We start from the raw sequence: 16,742 nt of genomic DNA on the forward strand, positions 1-16,742 counted from the left end.
CTTGAGTAATCAAAGTATATGCCGAAAGAGTGCAAACTCTATTAGGTTCTATTCAGCAGGAAAAGTAGTAAGTTCCATTGTGCACACGCCTGGTGTCTGTCACCCAAGGATGAGCACAGTTGCATTTAAAAAATCAGCCACTGATTGAGGAAGTGTGGTTTAGTTGACTCTAGCTCTTAATGAAACTACCAAGGTTTGGCCTTACAGGGAAAACTACAGCCTAAATGAAGAGAAGTTCCCGCAGTCAATGAAATCATAAATCTTTGAAGTACTCTATTTGGTTGAATTGAAAAAGTATTCCCCTGTCCCCCAGGCAGAGCCAAGATGGTGGAGTAAATGCAGTAACCCACCTGAACTCTCTCAACATTCCCCTCTAAACAACTTTAAGATAGCAAGTCAAATCATATTCTATATAAATACAACCAACAAAAGGCCAAGGTGAGACGTTTTTCTAGCCCAAGACAACTGAGGAGATGAACAGGAAAGGTCTGGGACAGCAGGGTGGGAACCAGCCACATACAAAAACACGAGCAGAAGGCACTGCAGATGGCTATGACAGCAACAGCAGCAACTTCAGGAGCTCTCGGCCCAAAGACAGGAAGGGTATTGGATAACTGGTCAGATAACTGGTCAGAGGACCCTACGCTGACACTGGGTTCAGGAAAAAGTGATATTTGGCAATTCCATTGCCCATATGCAGTTCTTGGTTATAATTTTAGGAGAGCGCATTTAGGGGCCAGCCACAAGGAGCAGGGCAAATGTACTTTTGGCATTCAGACAACATGTCCAGCCAATTAGAGTTGCACTCTCCAGTAGAGTTTAAATGCTTGGCAGTTCAGCTTAAGAAAGGACCTCAGTGTCTAGTACCTTATCTTGCCAGGCAATCTTCAGAATCTGCCTCAGGCAATTCAATTGAAAGTAATTCAGTTTCCTAGCATGCCACAGGTAGACTGTCCAGGTTAACAAGAATACAACAATGAGGTCAGCACAACAGCTCTGTAGACCTTCAGTCTGGTAGGCAGCCTAATCCCTCTTTTATCCCACAATTTCTTTGGAAAATCATAAATACTGAGCTAGCTCTGATAATGAGTGCATCAACCTCATGATCTATGTGTACGTCCCTAGAAGACATGCTGCCAAGGTAAGAGAATCCCCCTAGAAAAGCCTAAAGAAAGATATGAGTAGCAGAGTGAAAATTGGGAAAAGAAGTGAGAGTGATGCAAGAAAATTATGGAAAAAAAATTAACAGCTTGGTAAAAGAGGCATAAAACATACCAAAGAAAATAACACCTTTGAAAACAGAATTGACCAAATAGTAAAAGAGGCATGAAAATAACACCTTTAAAAAAATGGCCAAATACTAAAAGAGGCATGAAAATTCACTGAATAAAACTCCTTAAAAATTAGAATTGGGCTACTGGACACTAATGACTCCATTTGACATCAAGAAATAATGAAAGCAAAGTAAAAAGAGTAACAAAAAATAGAAGAGAATGTGAAATATCTTATTGGAAAGGAAAGTAGATCTAGGATAGGTAATTTAATTTTACTGGATTACCTGAAAGCCATGATTAAAAAGTAGCCTAGACAACATTATTCAAGTAATTATCAAGGAAAACTGCCCCAATAGCTTCGATCCAGAGGGTAAAATAGAATTGAAAGAATCCACCAATCACTTCCTGGAAGAGATTCTAAAATAAAAACTCTCAGAAACATTATAGCCAAATTTCAAATATATAGCCCGTGTCAAGGAGAAGACATTGCAAGCATCCAGAAAGAAATCATTCAAATATTGTGGAGTGATAGTCAGGATTACATACGATTTAACAGCTACCATGTCAAAAAAAAAAATGAAGGGCTTAGGATATCACATTCCAGAAGACAAAAAAAGCAAGGATTATAAACAAGAATAACCTACCCAGCAAAACTGAGTATTATACTTCAGGGGGGTAAATGGATAATTAATGAAATAGAGACTTTCAGTCATTCCTGATGAAGAGACTAGAGCTGAATAGAAAGTTTGACATACAAACACAAGACTCAGGAGAAACATATAAAGGTAAACATGAAAGAGAAAGTAGATAGGACATAATAAGGTTAAACTGTTTAGTACGTGGAAGATAATACATGTAATTTCTAAGAATTTTCTCATTGTTAGGGCAGTTAGAAGGAGTCTACACAGACAGAGGGTACAAGTGTGTTGATTATGATGAGATGATCTCAAAAAATGGAGTGATAAAGATGCAATGGGAGAAGGGGAAAGGGAAAGAAAGAATAAGGGAAATTATTTCACATAAAAAAGAAACACAAGGAAGAGCTTTCATGGTGGGGGGGGGAATGAGGGAGGTGGCAGGCAACACTTGAACCTCACTGTCATCTAAATTGGTTGTAAGATGGAAGAATATATATGTACACTCAGAAATCTATCTTACCCAATAGGAAAGTAGGAGGGAAAGGGAATAAGCAAAAGTGGAGAGGTAATAAAAGGCAGAGCAAATTAAGGAAGGCAGTAGTCAAAAACAAAACAGATTTTTTAGTATTAAGAAGGTAAAAAGAGAGAGAGAGAAGGCTAAACACACCCATAAAACAGATGCAGATAGGAGAATGGATTAGAAACCAGAATCCAACAATATATTTATTTATTTGTTTGTTTGTTTGTTTGTTTGTTTATTTATTTGTTTATTTATTTATTTATCTAGGCAATGGGGTTAAGTGACTTGCCCAGGGCCACACAGCTAATAAGTGTTATGTGTCTGAGGCCAGATTTGAACTCAGGTCCTCCTGAATCCAGGGTCAGTGCTCTATCCACTGCACCACCTAGCTGCCCCTAACAATATATTTTCTGCAAGAAACACATTGAAACAGAAAGACATACATAGAATTAAAATAAGGGGTTGGAGCAGAATCAATAGATACTTCAGCTATAATTAAAAAAAAAGCAAGATAGCAATAAGAATCTCAGATACAGCAAAAGCAAAAATAGGTCTATGACTATATAAAAGAGATTATCAGTGAAATTACATTTTGCTAAAAGATACCATAAACAATGAAGTAATATTAAAAAAAATATTACCAGTTTCTCTGATAAAGACCTAATTTCCAAATATATAGGGAACTGAGTCAAATTTATAAATATAACAACCATTTCCCAATTGATAAATAATCAAGGTTATGAATAGACAGTTTACAGAGGAAGAAATCAAAGATAATGTAGTCACATAAAAAATATCCTAAACCACTTTTGATTAGAGAAATGCAAATTAAAACAACTTTGAGGTACTACCTCACACCTGTAAAAATGGATAACGTATAAGAAAAGGAAAATGACAAATGCTGAATGGCATATGGAAAAGCAAGGACAGTAATGCATTGTTGGTGGAGTTATGAACTGGAGAACAATTTGGAACTATTCCCAAAGAGCTCTAAAACTATACATACCCTTTGACCCAACAATCCCACTTTTGTATTTCAAAGGGATAAAGAAAAAGAGCCTAAATGTACAAAAATGTTCATAACAGCTCTTTTTGTGGGGGGTGAAAAATTGGAAAGTGAATATGTGCCCATCAATTGGGGAATGGCTGAACAAGTTGTAGTATATGATTGTGATGGAATACTACTGTGCTATAAGAAATGATGGGGGGAGGGCTGTTCAGAAAAACCTGGAAGATCTATATTAATTGATATAGAGTGAACTGAGCAGAACCAAAAGATCATTATACACAGCAACAGCAATAAAACAATGATCAACTGTGAAAGACTTAGCTACTCTGATCAATACGATAATTCAAAATGATTCTTAAGGTCACATGATGAAAAATGCTATCCACTTCCAGAGAAAGCTAATGAGTTCTGAGAGCAAATTTAAGTAACTTTTTTTTAACTTTCTTGATTTTTCTTGCTTTTTTGTGAAATGACTAATATGGAAATGTTTTGCATAACTTCACCATATATAATTGATATATATATATATATATATATATTTGCCTTCTCAATGACTGGGGAAAATGTTGGTGGGAAAGAATGTGGAACTCAAAAGTTAAGGAAAAAAAAAAGAATAAATAAATAAATAATAATTTTAAAATGCAGTACCTCCCACAAATGAAATAATGGACTTGTAAAATTTTTGATTCAATTCAATTTAAGGAATATTTATTAAGCTTGTGTGTCAGACATGGTGCCAGGCTATGGGGATACAAATTCAAAACAAAAGTAGTCCCTGCCCTAAATAAATAATAAGTGAGTTTTAGTCAATAAACACAGGAGTCCCAGAAAGATATGGGCCCACTTCTTTCCCTTCCTAGCCATTCTATTCATAGACAGTATTCATAGATAGAATGGTCATTCAACAATCAATCAGTCCCCAAGCATTTATTAACTGACTATTTCTTGCCAGGCTCCAAGCCAAGATTGAGGATATAGAGATATACATTTTTTGGTGTATGTATATATATATATATGTATATGTATATATACATACATATATAAGCATGTGTATATATAGGTATGTTTGTATACATACACATATGAATGTGTGTGTACTATTGTTTGTCCATCATTTTTTAAAAGAACCAATGACATTATGGGGTAATATTTTGATTTGCACATGAACTGGATTTAAGTGAAACAGAGTTGCATCAAGTCATCAGTCTCTCTCTTTCTGAGTCATCGAAGTCCAGTGGTAGGAAAAAAAGTCAAGATGGCTGAAGATGTCCTGGAATGCAGTGGATAACCTTGGAGTCTTCAGTGTCTGACCAAACTCTGAGCACTCTACAATGCCTGCTTCATCAACCTTCATGGCCATTGAAACAAATTGTTCTCATCCACCCATTCTGCCAAGGGAAGTTTTCATCAGCTTGCAGTAGATATCCCTCTACCTCACCAACAGGTTTGAAGCCTGTCAGTTACCCTCAACCTAGTTTAGCTCATCTACCAGGATATGGCCACTGTCCATGCAGATTGCTGGAGTGGGTACCAAAGGTGGATAAGCAGGCCTGAAAAGAACTTGAAAAGCCCTCACACCAGAAGTGCTAGTCTTCCCTGAACACCCCATATATCCCATGCATATATTTATGTACATATATAGTGAAGGAAGGAATCCCTTTTCACAAGGAGTTTGTGTTCTGTATTCTAAAGGAACAATATAGAATAAATATTAAGAGAATAAATACAAACAAATGTAATAGCATTAAGTAGTTGAAGTAATTACATTTAAATTAAATACAATGTATTTTAGGCAGGAAGGCACTAGCAGTTGGAGGAAAGGCTTCATGTAGAGGGAAGTACTTGAGCAGATTCTTGAGAGAAGAGAGGGAGCCAATACCTTCCTGGAATGCAGGACAACTAGTGCAAAGGGACAGAAATGGGAGATGGAGAGTTGTGTGTAAGAAACAGAGAGAAGACTAGTTTGGCTGGATTGCAAAGTCTGGGTAAGAATAATGTCAAATAAAGATGAAAATACGGTTTGAGAGCATGCTGCGAAGGGCTTTAAAAGCTAAACAGATTAATCTTAGGAACAATAGGGAGCCACTGGAGTTAACTAGAAGAGTCACATGGTCAAATCTTCACTTTCGGAAAGTCACTTTGGCAGCAATATAGACTGAAATAGGGAACACCACACTGGAGATTTAAGATGCTGCTGCATCAGTTTAGGTGAAAAGAGGTGTGATCCTGGACTAAAGCGGTAATTGTGTGGATAGAGAGAAGGGAGTTGTTTGTAACAGATGTTGTGAAGATAAAGCAAGATCTGGCAGTTGATTGGATATGTGAAGTGAAAGTAACAAGTCAAGGATAATGCTGAGGTTATCAGCTTATACTTTCAAATCAGGAACCAATCTTTTCTGTAACTTTCCCTATCCAGTTACCTAAATGGGAATTACTACTATCTATAACAATTAGTCTTTGCTAAGAAATTTCTTTCAGGGACTTCTTCACATTTTGAAGCCAAGATAGAATAAAACTAAAAGTGGATTCTAACTTGCAGCAGGAAATCAGGTCTACTCAATACTCACTTCATACCTGAACCTACACCCAGTCACAGATAAGATGCACAGACATAAGTAAAGCTTGAAGCAAACTATCTTTCCTTCAGTGATCTGAGTCATATAAATACAATTTAAACCTTATAACTGAGTTTAATTATTCCCACTGATTTTTTTCCACTTATGTTTAATACTGAAGAAAAACAACTAAAGCAGACACAAAGGATTTGTGTGACATTATCAAGCTGTTAATTAAATGCGTATACTTTCTCCTTGCCTTGATCCTTACCTAGAGGTAATGATCCTAGTGTGGACCTCCTAATGACTTTAAGATACACATAGATTTGGTTTGGCTTTATTTTCTTAATGATAGGCACATCTTAGGTTTTGTTTAGTAAGATACCAAAAGTATTGTTAAAAAGAGTATCAGCTGCTTTTTTTAAAAAATGCAAGTTTTAAAATGCCAGCTACATTCATTATTAGTGATTACTTGATGTGAAATCCCCTTACTTTACAATGATTACAAATCATTGATATTTGGCTAGGGTTATAGAAAGGCAGCATTACATGGTATAAATAAGTGGAGCAGGGAAGCCTGTGACTCAGAAATCCCAGCTTTTACCCTTACTACCTCTGATCTTGAACACGTTGCTTAACTTCTTAGGGCTGGCTCCAGTTTTGTCTTCCACTGATGAAGAACTCCAACTCTTTGTCTACATTCTCCACAGAATGGCTATTCTGGGTTTGCAGCAAAAAGACTAGAAACATATTATATGACCAGCAATTGAGGAATGCCTAAACAAATTGTTATGTGAATGTCATGAAGTATTATTGTGCCATAAAGAATAACAAATATGAAGACCTTAGAGAAATGTAGGAAGATTTACATGAACTTATGGAAAATAAGGAAAGACCAAAAGAGTAATACACACAATTATATAATACTATAAATGAGACAATATTTTTGAAAGGAATAACTTTTGTCAAAGATTATGTACAATGTTGGTGTGCCCAAAGCCAAAACACGCATCTTTCTTTTCTGTTAATGAACAGGAAACTAGCAAAACAGGGAGTCACATGAGCTGTCAGTCTCAATAATTATAACAGATGACTTTGATTATATTTTTGACTTTTATGGGAAGGTGATGGGTATTTACTGGAAAATGAGTAAGATATTGAAACAAAAATCACCAACAAAACATTCTAAAGTAATAAAGAATGTTTAGAATAGGTAATCCACAACTTCTGTACACAAAAGTTAATTCTATCTCTTACATATGAATGGCCACATAGGGAAAGACAGGATTCATAGAACCACAGGATTGTCCCTTCATCTCATACTGCATTAATTATTTTTCATACTTTTTCCTTTCCCTTATTTTCCCTTTACCCTACCTAGTATCTTGGACTACTTCTCTATTTTTTCCCCTTGCTATTCCTTTGATCACACTAGTTCTTGATTGTCACCTCAACTCAGAACTAGTCAGACTCCAACAATTACCTCCTTCCATTCATTTCTTCCTCAACCAATTATCTGCTACCTTTTCCATCTGCTCTTTGCTTGGTCCACTGCAGAAGAGAACACAGTTGCATAAAGTTGTTTCAAGGTTTTCTACTTTCAAAAAAGCACTGGTACTAAAATAATAACAAAGTCTCAAAAATCAGTAAAATGTATCCTTCATATGGGCCCTATCTCTTATTCTCTTTTTTCATTTAACTGTCAAAGAGAGACAAAGCCACACATAGATGCTAACTGGTGAGTCTTTATACACAATGGACTAAAGAAGGTATCATCTATATTTTGGAAGAAAAATAGATTTAATTTATCTTGGGCATTAGTTTCTAGGAACTGAAGTAAGGATGCAGCTCAAATGGGATGTGATAGGTCTTTATGTGAGTGATAAGGAGATACATTGGCAGTAGGTGGGAGTTACTGACAGGACTTGTATTGGGGCTAGGAGACCCAATTAATTAATTAATGTTATGACAGTGGGATTGAGGGGTTGGGGGTAAAGAAGCAGCTACTAGGATTTATCCTCTTCTCATTGCTTTCTTTCACCTTTTTTTTTACCACTAGTTAGCCATTCCTGACCATTGTTCTAAGAGAAAATTTTTTTTTGTTGTCCCGATCTTGAAATCAAAAACTATTTTTTCAAGTAAATATTACTGCACATATAGATTACTGTCTATCATACTATCTAGATACTACTCTTGATACAGCTAGCACTTGAGGAGCCTAAGAACCAGTCAGCCACCAATTTCAATAAGAAAGCATGTTTCAAGTTCCTGACATAGGGAGGAGGGGAATTCTGATCAATTTTCGCCCCCAAATAACAGAGACCAATAACCAGTTGTATTCACAGCTTATAAAATTCTTTGCTCCTTTAGGCTATATGGAAAACTTCATCAATAAAATTGGAGGAAATTATAAGGTGGCTAGATATTGACTTACTAAAGGATTTCTGGTGGCCTTTCTAAAGCCAGCTAGATAGCCCTACAGGAAGTTGAGAGAATCAGAGCTCGTCTACAGAGAGGTGGAGCTCCAAGAAGCTAGCTGAGTAATCTTCCTGGTAGTGATAATGGGCCCAAGGGAAAGGAAAAGACAACAGAACCCTGAGGCACCTGTGGTATGTCTCTCCTTGGCCATGTGTGTTACTTTCTTCATGTGTGCCTCTCTACCAATATACATTGCCTGTGTACCCACTCTTCTCTCTGATGCCATGTCTATTTGGGGGAAGGTTTATCCTGGGTTTCTGGGAGAAATGTTTTGTTACTACTATTCATGCTATGCTGTTTCTGTAAATGACTCTGTTTTGAGCTAATTTAGTCAACTGATATTTAAAGGAGACCACTTCAGTTGAGGCTTCTGAACTAAGATTTGTTTTTGTTTTTGTTTTTTAAGAATGTGAACTTATACAGTACCTTAAACCCCACATAACTTTCCCTAGGGGTGTCTCAAGCTGAAAAAAAAAGGATTTAGGGATATAGCCCACAGAGCAGGACAGTTTAATTAATAAAAAAAATTGAAGTTTTGGAATACAACACATATGTTAACATACTGTATAAATTTAATGTACACATAGTTGCTTATGCATTAAGTAGTTTCCTTTCCAGAGCCATCTGTTACTGGTCAGATTTGTGAAAAGCAGAAACATGATCACATCCAAAATAAGTGAAGAAAGGCAGTTGGAGAGGGGAGATACTGAGTATTGATAAAGATCAGAAAAGAAAGAAAAGTACATCAATAAAACACTAAAATGCATAGGGAAAATGTTCAGAAGGAAGCACAAACAGGGCGATTTCATCAATATCATTTAAAAATTAATGTATGTACTTTTTAAAAAACAACTGTACTTAATTCATTATATCCTATAAAATCTTCTTTTTTGGTTCTTTGAGTATTGAAATTATCATGTTTATTGATAATTATTCAATTCATAACAAAAAAAGATTTAAAAAATAAAGTTAACTATCAATCTAGAAGACATAGGATGGGGTTTAAAGTGTGAATTAGAAGCCACCATAGATTCAAGCTGTAAGAGATATTAGAAGACATCTAGTCCAAAACTCTTATTTTACAAGTAAGAAAACTGAGGCTCAGAGAAGTTATGTAATTTGCCACACAAGTATTACATGACAGATTTAGACTGGAACCCAAGTCTTTTGACTCTGAATCCAACATCCATTCTACTTTGTGGGGAGGGGACTTAGAGATCAAATAGTACAATATCCTTTTTTACAGATTTTTTAAAAGCCAGGGACCAGAATAACTGTAAAGATTTGGTGGAAGAGCAAAATCTGGAGACGTCATGTTGATCTGTACATGGTTGGGGACCTCTCTCCTTTTTTAGCATTTCTTAAGAATAACATTAGTAGCAACAATTTAGAGTCTTTTATTCCCCCCTCAAAAATTTTTTGTTGTCTTTTTATCTGAGTTATGTTAGCCCTATTTAGAGCCTACTCCTATGCATTACTAACTTTTATCTCCACTGATGTTAGGAGGAGTGTGTGTTGCCCTTGTAGGTTATATATGTTCACGCAAATCTGTCCAGATGTGACTCACAATGAGAAATAAATAGATATCTCTAGAGTCTCTGCCACCCACACTTCTTCAAGGGAGACTTGGAGGTATACAGATGATAATACATACAAGATAATACAGCATAAATGAACTCTTTCATTGGGAGCAAGCTATCTCAGATCAACCTAGACAGAGTCCCAGATCTCACCCTAGGAAAAATTCCCTGAAGTCTCTAATGTAGTAATTTGAGAATAAGGACATGATGGAAGTACTGGCTCATATCCATGACTTCTTCCCAGAGTCTTCTTTTTTTTCATCTTCAGAAACCTTAGGAGAATCTGGAAGCATTTATCTTCTTTCTCAAAGTTGGAATCCAGAACACTAATATCTCTCTTCTTTCAAGCTCTCACCAACTTTACCCTTTACGCAAACACTGAGAATTGATTAATCAACTCCACTATGAGGAAAGTCCCATGAAAATGGGCTTTAAGCCACAGGTTCCCCTAACATCCACCTCCATCCTTATCATGGCTGAGGTTGGTGAAATAACTGTTTAAAGCCCATTGGTATCCTCTCTGGCATAATCTAATTGCCAGAAAATTATTTAGGCAGCTTAAATGAGCATTTTGACAAAGCTATACTATCAAATTACAGGAAAACAAGTACTATCAGACTGTCAGACAGAAGGTGCCGAGACAAGGAAAGAATTACGGCACAGAGAATTCAATTTTGCTTAGAACTGAGGATTACTGACAGCAAAAGTACAAAAACTAATACACATTTATCAGCTCTAGGAAAGTCAGAAAGAAAATGTCTTGCCTACAAACGTTCCTGCTAGTATAGAGAAAGTCATAACTGTATAGCACAGTACTGCAAAAATGAAAACAAGGTAAAAGTTCCTTGAGGATTTCCTGTGTCCTATTCTATGTGCTGGCTTAGACCACACCAGAAAAAATCAAGGCAGCATTGCTAAGACAAATTTTTGTTTGTTTTAGCAATACTGTCTTTTACATTCATAGATGCTACAAAAAAAATCATTTTTACTTTTCTAGGATTGTATTTGTATTTATCTATCAACATATTCATCTGATCTATATGACTTGGTGAAATACATTTGTGAGACCAAGAAAATCTAGATTTAGGGGTGAAGTCGAGGGAGGAAATAAGCATTTATTAAGCACAATGTGTGCCTATGTGCTAAGTACTTTACAAATACTATCTCATTTAGGTATGTTGGGGTCCTCACCAGGCAGGCGCATCCTACTCTTCATCCACCGCCATTTTATTTTTCAGCTATTCTTCTTTAGCTACCTGTGCCAGGGTACAAAGGAAGGCAGAGGCCATGGCTCTTGGAGAAGACATTCAGCAGATGCCAGCACTGATCCAGGAACCCTGAGGGTCTTTGCCTCCCAGATTGATTTTTTTTGACTAGGTAGAAGACGCTATTTTCTGCCTCATTTCTTAACTAGCCTTAATCACTAAATGGGTGTTGCCTCAGTCAAACCTGTTAAAGAACTTAGTTTAAAAAGGCCAGGGTCTCCCACTGTATCCAGGGCCATCTCCAGTCATTCTGATCTATTATCTGGCCACTGACTCCAGATAGCTCCAGAAGAAAAAGTGAGGCTGATGATTTTGCACAGCCTTCCCTCACTTATCTAATTCACTTGTATTTCATGCTATCACCTCCTTGATGTCATGGTCCTCTTTGAAAATGAAGGACAAACAACAGCAATTCTTATTTAATTTATTTCAGTTCACCTTTGACATGTAGTACGTGCAGTTCAAAAGTAGAGGGAACTCCAAGGAGTGGTGTTCAGAGAATACCAGTGAGGCAGAGACTTGAGCTTGGATTTGCTCATAAGAATCATCAAGTAGATCTGCACTCTGACAGGCCAGCTAGAGAAGATATAGTGGCAAGTAAACAGTCTCTTGGCCAAAAACTTGAGATTTGGGGAACAGATGCAAAGAAAATGTTCATCAATTTCTTCAACATTTTATTGAATCCTTGGCCAAAGAAGAAGAGAATGTAGGCATAGATCTCACTAAGCTTTTATACAGGCATACCTCAGAGATATTGCAGGTTCAATTCCAGACTACTACAATAAAGCAAATATCACAATAAAGAAAATCACACTTTTTTAAATTTCCCAGGGCACATAAAAGTTATATTTACACTATACTGTAGTCTGCTAAGTGTACAGCAGTATTACATCTAAAAATATACATACCTTAATTAAAAAATACTTTATTGTAAAAAAAGTCAACTATCATCTGAGCATTTAGTGAGTTGTGTAATCTTTTCGCTGGTGGAGGGTCTTACCTTGATGTTGATCACTACTGGGTGATTAGGGTGGTGGTTGCTGGAAGTTGAGGTGGCTCTGGCAATTTCTTAAAATAATACAACAACAAAGTTTGTCATATCGATTGACTCTTCTTTTCACTTGGACACTTAGAGGCCATGTAAGGTTATTAATTGGCCTAATTTCAATATTGTTGTGTCTCAGGGAATAGGGAGGCTAGAGAAGAGGGAGAGAGACAGGACAGTAGGTTGGTGGAGCAGTCAGATCACATATAAAATTTATCAATTAAGTTGGCTATCTTATATAGGCATGATGCCCCAAATAATTACAATAGTAATATCAAAGATTATTGATCACAGATCATCATAACAGACATAATGAAAAGTTTGTGATTTTGTGAGAATTACCAAAATGTGACACCGAGACATGATGTGAGTACATGCTGTTGAAAATAAAATGGCAGGAAAAAAAACTTGCTTGACTTAGGATTGCCACAAATCTTCAATTTGTTAAAAAAAAAAATCTGCAGAACACAATAAAGCAAAGCACAATAAAGTGACCTGTGGAGATTAACATCATCAGGGAATCATTTTTAAATGTAAATTGTGAATATCTAAAAATCATTTGGCAAAAATTTGTACAGACAACTTATCTCTTCCCCACAGGAAATTATCTCAGCATTTGATGTGGCTGTCAATAAGATCTTCTTTGATCATTATCCTGACTTAATATTAGAATATCAGATACAAGTACAAGCATTCAATGCACTAAAGACTAGGAAACTGAGAAACTTAAACCCGGAAGATATTGATTAACTAATTACCATCAGTGGCACGGTAATCCAATCATCCCAGTTAATTCCAGAGATGCAGGAAGCACTTATTCTTTCAATGTCAGTTTTGAGCTTTTACCACAAGAGTCAAAATTAACCAGAGCCAAACTGTTGTCCATATGCAAATGCTGAAATACAGAACAGTAGGCCACTGACTTCCAATCACTCCATGTTTTCTTACAAACATGATCAAACTGCAGGAATCTCCTGAGGATATGCCAGCAGGACAGGCTCCTCACACTGTCAATCTCTTTGTTCACAATGACCTAATTGATAAGGTTCAGCCAGGTGATAGAGTGAACATTACAGAGATCTATAGAAGTTTTCCTGTTCAAATTAATCCAAAGATGAGTAATGTCAAATCTGAGACCCACTTTGATGTAATACACTATCATAAGTCTTATGTCAAGCCAGAGTCATGATGAAAAAGCTGAACAGCAACTTTTTTTTATGGAGAATCAAGTGGAAATGCTGAAGGGGCTTTCTACAAAACCAGACTTTTCTAAGAGACTTTATTCAGCCTTGGCTCCAAGTACTTATGAACATGAAGATATCAAAAAGGATATTCTTCAGCTATTTGGAGGAAAGAAAGGATTCTAGTCATGTTGGAAGAGGAAAATTCCCTGCTGAGATCAATATCTTTCTGTGTGGGGATCCTGGGACCAATAAATCCCAGTTTCAACAAATATATCTACAATCTTATTCCCTGAGAAAAGTACACATCTGGAAAAGGCTCTAATGCAGTTGGTCTTATTGAATATATGTAATAAAAGACTCAGAAACAAGATAATTGGTCTTACAGGCAGATATTCTCATCTTGAGTGACAATGGTATCTACTGTATTGATGAAATTGATAAGATGAATGAGAACACAAGATTGGTACTTCATGAAATAAAGAAACAACAGACTCTCAATTGCCAAGTTTGGAATTACTTATCAGCTGAATGCTTGACCATAGAAGCAGCTAATCCCATAGAGTCCCAATAGAATCCTAAGAAAAAAATATCCAGGCTCTCCATATATTTTTATCAAGATTTAGTTTGATTTTCCCCATGCTGGACCATCAAGATGATGCCTATGACAGGTGTCTTGCCCACAATTGGTTGCACTATATTATGAGGGTAAAGAGCAAATAGAAGAGGAGTTAATGGATATGGTAGTCAATTGTATATACTCACAAATCTATTACTCCTAGACTAATCAAAGAAGCAAGCCAGGCTTTAATTAAGGTTTATGTAGACATGAAGAAGATGGAGGTGGCAGAGGAATGGGTTTCTGCTTATCCTCAACATCTGGAATCATTGATACATTTGTCAGAAGATCATGTCAAAGTGCAGTTTTCAAAGTTGAAGTAATTGATGCTGAAGAAGCAAACACCTCCATCATAAGGCACTCAGTACAGAAATAAGTGTACATCTAGCAAAAGAAAAGAAGAATTACCTGAAGCTTTGAAAAAGCTTATTCAATCAAAGGGGAAAACATCAGCTCTAAACTTTGAAGATATTCAGGGACAATCTGACATAGCTATTCCTAAAACACGTTTGAAGAAGCTCTATGTGCTTTGACTGATGATGACTTCTTGACAGTGACTGGAAAGGCTACTCAATTACTTTGAAGAAATTAGACATGAGCAGTAATGAGCAATATTTGTTCTGCTTTTCTACAAAGATGTTTCACTTGAATGCTTATGTAAGACTACTGGTTTTCCTTCATTATTTGCCAATCAGTTAACAGCACTGCCATCAGTGCTATTACTAGATTTCTAATTATTTCAGTTTTCAAATATTAATTAGGTATCCATTTTTATAATGAAATATGTTTATTTAAAATGCTTTAAATAAGTTTTTTAAAAAATGTTTTTAATATATTCATATGTGTGAGAAACTATGTTAAGTACTTTACAAACATTATCTCATTTAATCTTTACAACAACCCTAGGAGATAGGTGCTATTATTACATCCATATTACAGTTGGGGAAATGGGGCTTAAGAAGTTAAGTGACTTGCCCAGCATCACATAGTTAGAAAGTGTCTGAGGCCAAATTTGAACTCAAATCTTCTTGACTCCAGGCCCAGCACTATCCAGTTACCTGATATAGGCAAAGGTGAATATAATTGACTTCTACAAAGATTAACTACATAAACTGAGCCTTCTTAACAATATTCTAACTAGACACAAAATAAACACTTCAAAAATAACATTTTCTAAATCATAGCTCCAGTGATAATGACTCTGCTTTCTGCTGGTGCAGATCAGAATGTAATGTTATCTCATCTTGTATAAACCTTTCTTTATGTCTTACATAAAGGACGCCCTGGCAAAACAGAGAGCTTCCTTTGATTCATTTGTTATTTGAAGGATGGCCATGCCACATTCTTGTTGCCCACATGTTAGCCCTCATTTCACTACATTATCAGCCCATCCTTTTCCAGATATACCTGTCCTCGATAATGTTTTCTTTTTATACCACTTCTGCTAAGTCATTATTGAGAATATGCTGAAAAGCTACTTATACCCAGGTTCCCCTGACCTTTGGAATACCCACCAATGGGATTCTTCTAAGATGTTGATATTCCATGATTTGTAGTCCAGTAGCATCACTTAAGAATATTAATTTTTTTTAAATATGGGCTTTGTGTCAGAAAACCACTAAAGATCATTGAAAGTTGTGGTTTATCTCACTCCTTCATATTCAATTACATTGAAGATAACTTTTTTTGAAGGGAGATCACATCTGTGATTTTAGTAGGGGACCACTAGTGAAGAAACTGCCCCCAACAATGTAGATCAGAATCTTCTCTGCAACTTATAGTCTTAGAGAGTTAGTTGCCTGGAGTATTGAGAGGTTAAGTGACTTAGCATCACAGAGCCAAGATGAGTCTGAGGTAGGGCTTAAAATCAAATCTAGCTGACTCTAGCTAGTGGAATATCAGACGGATGCTGAAACATCTCCATATGAAGGGGTGACAGTAAAGACTTAATTCAGATTGTAGCCTCTGTAAAACTGTAACATAAAAATAATAATACTAACTTGCTATTTAAATAAAATTGCCAAGAAATTATAAAGCTAATAAGCAGTCAATTCCTTTTGAGAAGTGAAAGATCGACTCTCAAGGAATAAAGGGAGAGAGGAGGCAAGAATGAAGGAGCTGTAGTATTACCAGATCTTAAACTATATTATTAGATAGTAATCATTAAAAAATAATTGGTATTAATTAAAATTTGAAGGTAGGTGGTACCGTGGATAGAGCGCCAGGCCTGACATCAAGTAAGACTGCTTGTCTGGACTTCAAATCTGGCCTCAGGCATTTACTAGCTATGTGACCCTTGGCAAGTCATTTAACCCTGTTTGCATCAGCTTCCTTATCTGTAAACTTGGCAAGAGAAGGACATGGCAAACACTTCAGTATCTTTGTCAAGAAAACCCCAAATGGCCATGATTGAAATAACTGAACAACAATAATAGTAACAATTTTTTTTTAAATTGTGATAAACTCAAGTACACAAACTACTTTGGGAAATGAATCAGCTCTGAAAGAACTCCTAGGAAAACTAGAAGACAGAGGAAGGAAAATAAAACAGACTTAGGCCAGCATCTTATACCACATA

The 16,742-nt window shown here is 36.2% G+C and overlaps 1 pseudogene; it reads left to right on the top strand.

The window, feature by feature from the left end:
* Nucleotides 1–473: 473 nt before the first annotated feature.
* Nucleotides 474–14,747, top strand: LOC110216017 (DNA replication licensing factor MCM4-like; annotated as a pseudogene).
* The last annotated feature ends 1,995 nt before the right edge of the window (nucleotides 14,748–16,742 follow it).

The sequence above is a fragment of the Phascolarctos cinereus genome, unplaced genomic scaffold (genome assembly GCF_003287225.1).
Source record: "Phascolarctos cinereus isolate Bilbo 61053 unplaced genomic scaffold, phaCin_HiC Scaffold_9;HRSCAF=440, whole genome shotgun sequence".
In the NCBI taxonomy this organism is placed as follows: Eukaryota; Metazoa; Chordata; class Mammalia; order Diprotodontia; family Phascolarctidae; genus Phascolarctos; species Phascolarctos cinereus.